The following is a 13,170-nucleotide window of genomic DNA, read 5'->3' on the forward strand; positions in this document are numbered from 1 at the left end:
TAGTTTTTTGTTGGTTATTTTTAAAAAAATCTTGCCTTTGGCTCTGTTTTTGTTTTGAGGAAATTTAAGCAGCCTTTATATGCAACTTCTTAGATGACTAGATGTGATGTTGACATTTTAATACATTCATATGGCTTGTCGTGGAATTCTTAAACTTTATGGTATGTTCTTACAAAACTCTTTTCAGAACATTGTGCTATCTTAAGTAGCCCCAACACCTTGGCAACTGCATTGAACCGTGTACCAAGCCAGAGAACCCAACGGATCCAGAGTTGTTTCGTGCTGTTCCATGCAAAGGGATTTGGAAAGTAGTGCAGGTGGTAACAATCCTTTCTACCTAATCTAAATTTATGGGTTTAAGTGACTTTACTTAAATGATAATACTTATTTTTTCTTTCATTAAAATTTTTCCTGACCATATATTGATTTATTATTAATCAAAGTTTCTAGTTAAATACCTTTTTTTTAAGTCAGACTTAAAGTAGTTTTTCTTCTCTGAATTGCTTCCTTGTTGAAGAACAATATCATTTCCAGTTCAAAGGTAGACAAAGGTTGGGGTTGGAGCATAAAGTTATATACATAGTGAGTAAGTTGCTTTGAATCCTTTTTATTATGCATGCTTTATAAGTAATACATTAAAGAAAACCAAACAGTCAAGGTTAAGACAATTTTATATGCATGAAATAAAACTTTAACAAAATATAATAATTCTTATTTTTTCATGCTGGTTGCTGGATTTGATTTTCCTCCACTGGAAGCCCCTCTGTAAGTAAGATTAATAAAAATTATTAATTCAGGTTCTTGCAATTTCTCATAAGCTCATGAAACTAAATAATATGAAAGACATGAATGTGCAGTAAATTGGCATCATCATCAAATAGTAGTAAAAATTAGTATAAGGTGTGTATATGCATTGTGTGTGCAAGTTTATTTACATTAATAATTTAACGATACAAATTTGACATTATTATTATCTATTTTTATAAATTGAATATTATCATCAATGGTAACTTGTTCATTTTAATGTTTAGTAAGGTGAAATTAATATGGTGCAAAATCCTTTTATGTATACACACATCCTAACACTTCCTTCTAACGAGGACCAACTATCTGTTTCATTCAAAGCCATCATCATAATATTTAACTTCCCCTTCTGACCCTTTGCTAGTAGTAACCTCTTTCAGTTCAGTTAAGCTCGTGTAATGATTTTTTTGATCTAATGATGGATAATATGAGATGACTTTACCAGAAATAAATTTAAATTTATTGCCAATTTATGTTGTACGATAACAAGCATAAACTAATTGCCAATTTATGTTTGTTACCATACAACATAAATTGGCTATAAATTTAAATTTATTTCTGGTAAAGTCATCTCATATTATCCATCATTAGATCAAAAAAATCATTACACGAGCTTAACTGAACTGAAAGAGGTTACTACTAGCAAAGGGTCAGAAGGGGAAGTTAAATATTATGATGATGGCTTTGAATGAAACAGATAGTTGATCCTCGTTAGAAGGAAGTGTTAGGATGTGTGTATACATAAAAGGATTTTGCACCATATTAATTTCACCTTACTTAACATTAAAATGAACAAGTTACCATTGATGATAATATTCAATTTATAAAAATGGATAATAATAATGTCTAATTTGTATCATTAAATTATTAATGTAAATACACTTGCACACACAATGCATACACACACCTTATACTAATTTTTACTACTATTTAATGATAATGCCAACTTAACGCACATTCAGATAATTTAGAATTTTAAAAGATATTTTAGGTCTATGCGAGGTGAGATAAAAAGATAGCGGGGATTACTGGAGTGATAAGTATAGAATAATATACAGCGGCGGGGACGAGAGCCAACGAGGGGTTGCCATAGTATTAAATGAAGAGGTAGGAAGAAGCGTAGTCAACATAGAGCAGGTAACAGATAGAATACTACTAGTAGAGATAAAAGCAGCACCGACGAACTTTGTTATTATTCAGGTATATATACCACCGAGCAACCATAAAGAAGAAGAGGTCGATAAGATACACAATCAGTTAGAGGACATAATCATAGTATTAAATGAAGAGGTAGGAAGAAGCGTAGTCAACATAGAGCAGGTAACAGATAGAATACTACTAGTAGAGATAAAAGCAGCACCGACGAACTTTGTTATTATTCAGGTATATATACCACCGAGCAACCATAAAGAAGAAGAGGTCGATAAGATACACAATCAGTTAGAGGACATAATCGCGTGTGTTCATGCCGGGAAACATTAGTAGTGATGGGGGATTGGAATGTAGTGATGGGGGATTGGAATGTGACGGTAGGCGAAAGAGGAGATGGTGATGAGGTCGGGGACTATGGTCTAGGCACGAGGAATGACCGTGGGGAGTAAGCAATTGAGTTTTGCAGGAGACAGGGGTTAGTCATCGCCAACACTTGGTTTAGACACTACAAAAGACGCAGGTATACATGGAAAATGCCAGGTGACCCAGGAAGGTATCAGCTAGATTATATCCTGGTTAGACACAGGTTTAGGAACAATGTGATAAATTCGCACAGCTTCCCGGGAGCGGATGCGGACTCTGACCACTATTTAGTTGTTATGAAATGTCGCATCCGTTTCAAAAAGATAAGGCAGGGGCGGCGAGTTAGAAAATGGAATGTAGAAGCATTAAATGGTTTGAAAAGGAAGGCATACAAACAATCGGTAGATGAAATCATGGAGAATGGAAAAGAGCTAAGTACTATCGAAGAAAAATGGGAATGTATCAAGAAAGGGTTATCTAAAGCCGCAAAAGACACAATTGGAACCCTTAACACAAAATTGACTAGGAAACCATGGATCATTGATGAGATGATTACAAAGATGGATGAGCGGAGAAAATGGATGAATGCAAATACAGAGGTAGGCAAAATGAAGTACAAAGAATTAAACAATAAATTGAGGCAAGCAACAAATAAAGAAAAATAAGCATGATGGAAGATGAGGATATGGAAAGTCTGCAGAAGATGGGCGAAATCGGTGCGCTGTACAGCAAAGTAAAATCTTTATTGGGAAGTAAGAAAGGGAGATTTATGGTAACAGTTAGAGATAAGGCGGGTAAGGTAATATAGTTGACACAGGAAAGATCCAAGAGAGATGGAAAGAGTATATGGAGAACTTTATAGTAAAGTACTTAGACCAACAATGTTAGAGATAGAAAATGAACATGATGTAGAGGAAGACAGCTTAGGTCCAGGCATACTAGACAATGAAATAGAAAGGGCATTAAGGGAGATGAAACTAAATAAGGCCGTGGGAGTAAGTAACATTCCCGCGGAACTTTTAGAAGGGTTAGGAAAATGTGGGAGGAAGAGTCTATATGGGCTGATCCACAGTATTTATGAGGAAGGAATCTGGCCGGAGGACTTTGTGAGATCAGTTTTAGTTCCTATTCCGAAAAAGGTAAAGGCCACGTCATGTGAGGATTACAGGACAATTAGTTTGATATCCCACGCAGCTTAAGTTGTTCTCAGTATCATAAGCAAAAGGATAGAGAGTAGGGCAAATGATTACTTAGGTGATGATCAGTTTGGGTTTAGGAAGGGGAGAGGTACGTGTAATGCCATTGTAGTAATGAGATTGTTAATCGAGAGGAATATAGAATACAACCGGGAGGTATTTCCCCCTTTAAGTACATTTTGAAAAAGCATTTGATAGATTGAATTGGAAAAAAGTAATGAGTCATATTGTAAAAAATAGGAATATATTGTAGGGAAAGTAGGCTAATTCGCAACGTGTACATGTCTCAGGCTGCTCAGGTGTGGCGGGGGAAGGGTAAGTCCAGATGGGCAATGTTAGGAAGAGGTGTAAGGCAGGGTCGCCCATTATCACAGTTGCTGTTCATCCTGTATGTAGAGAAAATGATTAAGGTGGCATGGGAAGAGCTGGAGGTAGGAGTGGGAGTGGAGAATGCGTAAAATCGGTTAGGTTTGCTGATGACCAAGCTTTTTAATTTGTCAGTCAGCCAAGGGGCTGCAAGCATTGCTGAGTGAATTGGAAATTCAGTTCGACAGGTACGGGATGAAAAATCAATATTAATAAAACAAAGGTAATGCAATTTTCTAGAAAGACAAAGGTTAAGCTAAACTAAGTAGGAGGGCAAAAACTAGAGCAGGTAGTACAGTTAGGTATCGCAGTAGTGTTTTGGACCAACATAGTCAAAGTAGTAAGGACATAAGGAGAAGAATTGTGCTAGGGAAAGAGGCTTTCACAAGGAAGAGGGAGTTGATGACAGGGATGTTGAGTAAGGATATTAGGAAAAGACTCATAAAAACTTTGATATGAGGCGTAGCTATGTACGGTGCCGGTTGAGGTGAGGAAGTACTTGGTATGATGGGCGAAGAAAGGGGTTTGTTGGGAGAAATCCAATGGAGGCAGGAAAAGTGGATGAAGGGGGTGTTGACTGGCAGTGGAATGTTGAAGAATGATAAGAGGGGAGAATGTTGGGCAAACGAGGGAAGGAAGAAGATACGGATCTTCCACAGAATGCAGGCAGGAAGCAGGTACTCTGAGATGATGAGGGACCTGATGTAGAGTGTTGTGTTGCTAGGAGTCGCAAATTATTTAATTAGTTATTACGTCCATCCAAAAACCTACCTTAACCGGTAGATTATCTAATAATAACAGCTGAATATGAGGCTTGTAAAAAGTAAAGGGCAATGATACAAATTAAGATGGTAAGAGAGTTTGGCGGAGATGTCAGAGTAGTTCACATTATAAGAAAAAATTGCTCTATTTAAAATCATTGTAGACAAACTTGTTAATAATATCAGGCTTAACTTTGTGGGGAAAGGACACATTTGCATGGACAAAGTAGTACCATGTTTTTTTTTACTTTTTTGAACTAATTTTAATGAACGTTATGACCTTAAAAACCCTAATTAATAAAAAATACCCCTTTTCATCCAACATTTAATGTCATTTTCTGTAATTCCTTTTGAAAAAATTTTGCTTTAATGTGATAGCAATGTGCGTTAAGAACTGTTGCTCTAAATAATATGATGAAATATCAAATTTGCATTTGGATGAGTAGGTACCCACAAACCAATTTTAAAACTGCCCTTTAAATAATAAATTGAATAATAATGATTTGTTCATTACAATATCATTCAATTAAAAGTTGATTTAACAATCTAGAAGTTTACTCTAGCTAACCACTGTATTTTAATCACTTCAGACAAATACCAAATTAAGGTATTCTGGGTAGAATTAATTACATATCAATTATGATTCTATTGGTAATATTTCATACAGTATTAAAGGAGTGGAAAATTTGTACATTTAAAAGGAACATAGAGTAGGCTATGATTGTAACTTGAAGGTTTTCAATTACAAAAATATTTTTTAAGGTAATCTACCAGTTATGGTAGGTTTTTGGATGGACACAATTACCAAACAAACATTTTATTACTCCCAACAAAACACAAAATCCATCATCCTACTCTGTATCAGGTCCCTCTTCAACTCTTTGAGTACTTTCTTCCTCCTTTCATCCCGTCCAACATCCCTATCCTGTTCCTTCCCTATCCTCGTTTGCCTAACATTCTCCCCTCTATCACAGTCTTCAACATCCCACTGCCGGTCAATACCCCCTTCAACCACTTTTCCTGCCTCCATAGGATTTCTCCCAACAAACCCCTCTCTTCGCCCACCATACCAATTACTTCCTCATTTGTTTTCTTCTCTGTCCATTTCACCTTCTCCATTCCTCTCCAAACCCACATTTCAAAAGCCTCCAGTCAACATCTATCCTCCTGCTTCAATGACCACGTTTCCGCTCCGTACATAGCTATGCTCCATAACAAAGTTTTTACGAGTCTTTTCTTAACATCCTTACTCAACGTACCCGTCATCAAAGCCCCCCCCTCCTTGTGAAAGCCTTTTTGCCTAGCGCAATTCTTCTCCTTACGTCCCTACTACTTTGACCATGTTGGTCCAAAACACTACCGAGATACGTAAACTGTTCTACCTGCTCTAGTTTTTGCCCTCCTATTTTAATGTTAAGCTTAGCCTTTTTCTTTCTAGAAAATCATATAACCTTTGTTTTATTAATACTGATTCTCAACCCATACCTGTCGCACTGAATTTCCAATTCACTAAGCAATGTTTTCAGCCCCTTGGCTGACTGACAAACTAAAGCTTGGTCATCAGCAAAGATAACTGATTTCATGAATTCCGCGCCCACTTTCATTCCTACCTCCAGTTCTTTCCATGCCTCTTTAATCATTACCTCTGCATACAGGTTGAAAGGCAACGGTGATAATGGGCAACCATGTCTTACACCTCTTCCTAACACTGCCCAACCGGACTCCTTGTTCCCCACTCGTACCCGAGCAGTCTGAGACATGCACAGGTTGCGGATTAGCCTCCTTTCCCTCCAATCTATTCCTATTTTCTGCAATATACTCATTAGTTTTTCCCAATTCACTCTATCAAATGCTTTTTCAAAATCTACGAAACAGGCAAATACCTCCTGGTTGTGTTCTATATTCCTCTCGCTTAATAATCTCATTACTGCAATGGCATCACGCGTACGTCTCGCCTTCCTAAACCCAAAGTGATCATTCCCTAAGTAATCATTTGCCCTACTCTCTATCCTTTTGTTTATGATCCTCAGAACAACTTTAGCTGCGTGGGATATCAAACTAATTGTCCTGTAATCCTCACATGACGTGGCCTTTACCTTTTTCGGAATAGGAACTAAAACTGATCTCACAAAGTCTTCCGGCCAGATTCCCTCCTCATAAATCCTATGGATTAGCCCATATAGCATCTTCCTCCCACATTTTCCGAAACATTTTACAAGTTCCACAGGGAATGTTATCCACCCCCTCGGCCTTATTTAGTTTCATCTCCCTTAATGCCCTTTCTATCTCATTGTCTAGTATGCCTGGACATAAGCTGTCTTCCTCTACGTCATTTTCTTTTTCAATGTCTAACTTTGTTGGTCTAAGCTCTTTACCATACAGTTCTTCTACATATTCCTTCCATCTCTCTGTGTCAAATATTACCTTACCTGCCTTATCTCTAACTGCTATCGTTGATCTCCCTTTCTTACTTCCCGATAAATATTTAACTTTGCTGTACAGCGCACCGATTTCACCCTTCCTCTGCAGACTTTCCAAATATCCTCGAACTGTGTCTTCCACCATGCTTCTTTTGCTTTATATTCTGCCCGCTTCAATTTATTGTTTGATTCTTTGTACTCCATTTTGCCTTATTCTGTATTTACATTCTTCCATTTTCTCCCCTCATCCATCTTTATAAACATTTCATCCGTGATCCATGGTTTCCTAGTCCTTTTAATGTTAACGGTTCCAATAGTGTCTTTTGCGGCATTCAATTACCCTTTCTTGATACTTTCCCATTTTTCTTTGATAGTACTTAGCTCTTTACCATCCTCCATGATTTCCTCTACCGCCTGTTTGTATTCCTTCCTTTTCAAACCATTTAATGATTCTACATTCCATTTTCTGCCCCTGCCTTATCTTTTTGAAACGGACGCTACATTTCATAACAACTAAATTGTGGTCATCCGCTCCTGGGGAGCTGTGCGAATTTATCACGCTGTTCCTAAACCTCTGTCCAACCAGGATATAATCTAGCTGATACCTTTCTGAATCACCTGGCATTTTCCATGTATACCTGCGTCTTTTGTGGTGTCTAAACCAAGTGTTGGTGATGACTAGCCCCTGTCTCCTGCAGAACTCAACTGCTTTCTCCCTGCAGTTATTCCTTGTGCCTAAACCGTAGTCCCTGACCTCGTCACCTTCTCTTCCTTAGCCTACCGTCGCATTCCAATCCCCCATCACTAACAATGTTACCCTGTGGGCACACACGCGATTATGTCCCCTAACTGATTGTGTATCGACCTCTTCTTCCTTATGGTTGCTCGGTGGCATGTGTACGTGAATAATAACCAAGTTCGTCGGTGCTGCTTTTATCTCTACTAGTAGTATTCTATCTGGTACCTGCTCTATGTAGACTATGCTTCTTCCTACCTCTTCATTTAATACTATGTCAACCCCTGGTTTGCTCTCGTCCCCGCCGCTGTATATTGTTCTGTACTTATCACTCCAGTAATCCCCGCTATCTTTCCATCTCACCTTGCATAGACCTAAAATATCTATATTTCCCCTTTCCATCTCTCGCTTAACATTCTCCAATTTCCCTGTCCTCATCATTGTCCTAACATTCCACGTTCCTATTCTAACTAATTTGGTCTTCTTCTCCTGCGTCTTCTGTCCTGCTGCTGCTGGTTTTCCCTTGCAAGGGTTCCATGGGATGACGACCGCGGAAGCCTTGCCTCCCCCACTACCGGGCACGACACACGGCCGATTGGGGCAAGCCCCGTGATTGCCAGGACTCAAAATATCTCTATTGTCAATCATATTTTTCTTGGGAATGATAATTGAGGTCGTTTCCCATTGCCTTCCTCAATAGTGTTTTTAGCGTGACACCATCACTTATTAGCCGCCCCACTGGGGTCAGACGCCATTGCAGCGGCCTCACTGAGGAACAGATACAGCGTGGACTACCTTTCGTCTGGCTCCTAACCTTCGACCTATCTGGCATGGGTGACCCTACCAGGAGCAATTACTATTACTCCCGCTAGCACAGCTTTAGGGGTCATCGGAATGCACAAGCCCTTCCACCATGTCAAGGTTGTAGTCCGAGGAGGGAAAATGCACTTATACAAAACAAAAACTCACATTATTATCAAGGGACCAACAGCCCAAGTGGAGAGATGTCCTTGATTCTCCAAGTCCACAGTAATCTCATTGCCTGATTTTGGATCCTTTATTTCTTAATGGACTGTACATCTGCATGGGGAAAAAATGAAAATAAATTAATAGTCAATAATATTGAGTACATGTTACTTCACTTGCATTATCAATCACCCTGCAGTGTTAATAATAGAGGGAAAATAGAAAAGCCTTTAAAAGGTAATTTGAAAAAACCAATTTTCAGAATATCTTTGGCCAAGGTTATTAACCTATAGAAGAAATTAATTTTTTCACAAAATAACTGTGTTGGTAAATCTGTAGAGAGCTAAGAGACCACCGATGTAAACTCATTTAGACAGCTAATTAAGGTATAGTCCTCAATGGACACCTGAACTGAATACCTTGCATATAAATTGGGGATTTCCTCACAATTAAATCCGTTAATTCTTAAATAGATATGGTGAATAATTTTTAGGATAATAGATAGGAGTACATGTTAGAATAATGAATTATCATGGAGAACCCTCTAATTGCTCATGTTTACCACTTGAAAGCAATTTTTTTCATCACTGTTTTAAAATGAATTTACAGAAGATCCACAATAATAATACTTACAATGGATACATTTATGACATTTTAATACATAATGGCAGGGAACTTAAATTCAAGGACCAAAGTAATTTAAATTACAGAAACATTTCTCCTGCAAAAAAGAAGTTTAAGAAAAATTCATATTGCAGCACATCCATTAAAACTTAAGTACAGGAAACCAAACATATGAAAGGGACAAATGCACATCCATCAATTTACATCATATGCACAGCTACTCCGACAGAGTTATTATTTAACAGCCAGAGAATATTCTACTTCAAGGTGAGGATGGAGAACAGTTTTCCCTTCAATGAGAGAAACCTCTAAAAGAAACAATATCAAACTTGCTTGGGATTTCAAAACCTAACAATGCATCAGAAAAACTAAAGAGGTTCTAATTTGGCTATTAAAAATCTAGGTGCAAGAATGAGTTGGCCGTAAACTGATAAAAGTACTTGGATTGCATTTAAAATGCAAATGCTCTTAAATATGCATGCCTGGCAAATCATATTCTTAAGTGGATTTTCAGAACTGCAAGATTTGAGTATGGAGGAAATGCACAGCTTTGTCCAAGTTAAAAATTGGTGTTGACCTTAAAGGATGTGAGGCATTGCTTCAAATCTTAACCATTATTAAAGTTCAAGGTCAAAATGCAATTCTGCTATGATATTAGAATCCTTTATGGCAAATAGAAAGTTGTCTCTCTTGTCCAATCTAATAATTGGGCGAGGGATCATCATTCCACACATATCTAAAGTATCATCAACATCCACATTGTAACTTTTAAATCAACTATGTCGATCTCCATATCTATCCCAAGCAACTATTTAAAGCAGCTGTTCCAAATAGAATGCAGTTTCTTTATTTCAGCATGAAGCCACTCAGGAAACTTATTGGGTATTACTCAAGAATGATAAATTCATTCAGTTAAACTATGGTTGCAACATTACCAAACAAAATGATATAGCTGGGAAAAAATCTGTGATATCTCAATTTGTACCTGCATTATCTTTTAACTGAATGTGGGCATTTGCTCCTTATTGATACTTATAACAATATGTACATTTAGAATTTATCTTAATTTTTGGAAAATTGTTGGAACTGAGATACATTCATTAAGCTTTACTAATTATAATTTTAAAATAGTTGTTTAAATATATCCATTTAAAGCCATTATATGCAAATTTTAAGTTACAATATACACTATGTAGTATATATTCTAATTTAAATAAATCATTTGTAATTTGTTGATTATATTTCTTTTAAGAACTAACTGGAACATTGAAGGGCAAATAGCTCTTGTTTTAAGCAGAAAATACCCACACTACAGTTGATGTGCTTTTAGAGTAACCTTTTATGTATATATTAAATGATTTTTAATTTTTCACGGACTTTAGTCAGGAACATTACAAACTCATTTAATATGGACATCAAACAGTTCTACGAAGTGAAGCCTGACAGTGTTAAGTAAATAAGTCATTATACCTAGTTTGTTGGGTCACAACAGTAGTTTTTAAATTCCCATGCACACAAAATATGTAGGGGTGATTCTAATGAGTGGTTTATAATTAAACAAGTAATAAGGAAATGAATTTCAATGGCATGAAGTAAAACATTTGTTATTCTGAAGTATTTTCTGACAAATTGCATGGCAGAACCGTACCATTACTACCCCCCCAGTTATAATGAAAATTTTCGTAGTTATTTCAATTCATCGACAATTATAAACTTTGATTAAAGTTGAGTAAGATCTGGTGCTTTGTTTAAAGTTATGTGATCACAAATGACTGTAGATGACATTCTCTTAATACAAGCTGTTACGAAAGTAAAAGGAACACCATGTAAACTATGCTAAACATCAGAACCCCCTGGACAAATTTACACACAAACAACCCATATAAATATTCATTGAAAGTGAAATTAGTGAATTCTGCAAACAGTAACATTGATTTTCATATTTATATCATTTTTTCACAAACTAAGTCTTATGCCAAAATAATCTATTTTGATTTTATTATAAACTTAGAACTGCATGCGTTGGTACTGCAGTAGAAACATCGGGTAGAAAGTTGGAATGTTCCAACAGAGGATACCCTATTCAAGGTCCATTTTTGAAATCAATCTCTTGAAAACTGACTTTTTAAGTTGGCAAAAAATTATGTTTCACTAGATGCACGCCAATCACTGTTCTTCAAAACTCTCATTGTCGGAAACTGTTGCAAAAAACTTGCTTGCGACAAATTTATATATTAAATACGATATTTACTGATACATGAAGTCACACTGTAGGGAAAAACTTGGTTAACAATAACTAGGTTTTCAAAAGTAACACTTCACTATCACCACTTTGAGATCTTCCACAGTAAAAATCCGAACAATTTAATACAAATGAAGTTATTAAAAATGTGATAACATTAATTTTTTGAAATACGATGCCCCAATTAAAAATTGCCAAATGAAAAGAGAAAGACAAACTAAAATTCACAAAGGAATATGTCCAAAGAAAAAGTCATAAAAGAAGAAATTCAATTCATATCACTTGTTTATGCATTGTGAACAAAAACTTTTAAATGTTCCCTATTAAATAGATTGTAGAGAATCAGATTAGATATCTTTTATGCTAAATGAATACATGTTAATAAACTAAAGCTAATGGAGCTATTTTAACTGAAACAATAAATTATTTACCGAGTTAACTTAAGAAGTCTGTGAATGACATTTACTTTCTTAATAAACTATGTAGTTGCAGGAAAATGAAAGTCTCTTTGAAAAAAAATCTTCGCAGAATATTGTACCAATTAAATAATCTGATTATGACAAATAACCAATGTTAAATCAAGATTTATTTGGCTTAATTATCCTTTTATGGATTGTCACACTGCCCTTGTCTCTTCAATTTTCCCATGAAACTTTCATTGTAATTCTTGATTTACACTAACATGAGCCACATGATATCCACATTCCTATCCCCATACAAGAGCCTCAACGTGAAATCAACCTTAGGTTTTGGGACGACTAGGGTGTTGGTGAATAATAAATTTAAAAACAAATTTAAACCAATAATTGCTTGTGCCTACACAAAAAATATTTGTTTCCATCACTCGGTGTAACAGGAAGAGAAGCGCATTCTTTGACGAAAACGAAAATCGGTTCACAGCTTGGTATTCCACCCTGACAAATGATTAAACTCGACAGGCAAAAATTATAAATCTAAAAAAATTCAACTTCTGCCTTGATCGGTCCGGGACCATTGGCACAGGAAACCAGTGAACTATCTACTTTGCCAATTACCAAGAAAACAAATTTAAAAATTAACTGCCATCAATTAATGCAAGTTTTAGCGAGCAGAAATATTTACCTATTTGATGGATGAAGCACGGATAGCAAGAAACGGCCTGGCACGTTCACGGCGTCTCAAACAGCATAGTCATTGTCCTTCCTTCGACGGCTTGTCTTCATTCCAAAACGTCGGAAACTTACACCAACGACGGTAAAACTTAGTTTAAGTATTGGAGAATTCTGAGTTCTATTTCACGCCACACGACGCGTCAATGAGCACTATCCGACGGAAGAAAATTAAATTACCCTCGCGAAGTAACTGTTATTCATTTATGATTTTTTCTGATCCGTCCGTTAGATCCATTCAGTTTCTTCATGAAGTAATCCAATGAACTAAATTTAATTGGGCGATACATTTTTTTAAACGAATTGAAGTAAATCCCAGCATGAATAGCTGTATGCCCCAGCTGTATGCACACCTTCGAATTCCACTGCGGTGTGAATACTTGTCTGAGAAA

The 13,170-nt window shown here is 36.5% G+C and overlaps 1 long non-coding RNA gene across 1 annotated transcript; it reads right to left on the reverse strand.

Annotated features, from left to right (window-relative positions):
- Window positions 1-482: 482 nt before the first annotated feature.
- LOC139697904 (uncharacterized) lies at window positions 483-13,170 on the reverse strand. Its single transcript, XR_011702831.1, has 3 exons — window positions 12,732-13,170; window positions 8,768-8,878; window positions 483-763 (listed from the first exon to the last, which is right to left on the reverse strand). It is a non-coding gene; the product is annotated as an uncharacterized lncRNA (long non-coding RNA).

This window comes from Hetaerina americana, unplaced genomic scaffold, assembly GCF_022747635.1.
Source record: "Hetaerina americana unplaced genomic scaffold, ioHetAmer1.1.p SCAF_8, whole genome shotgun sequence".
Lineage (NCBI taxonomy): Eukaryota > Metazoa > Arthropoda > Insecta > Odonata > Calopterygidae > Hetaerina > Hetaerina americana.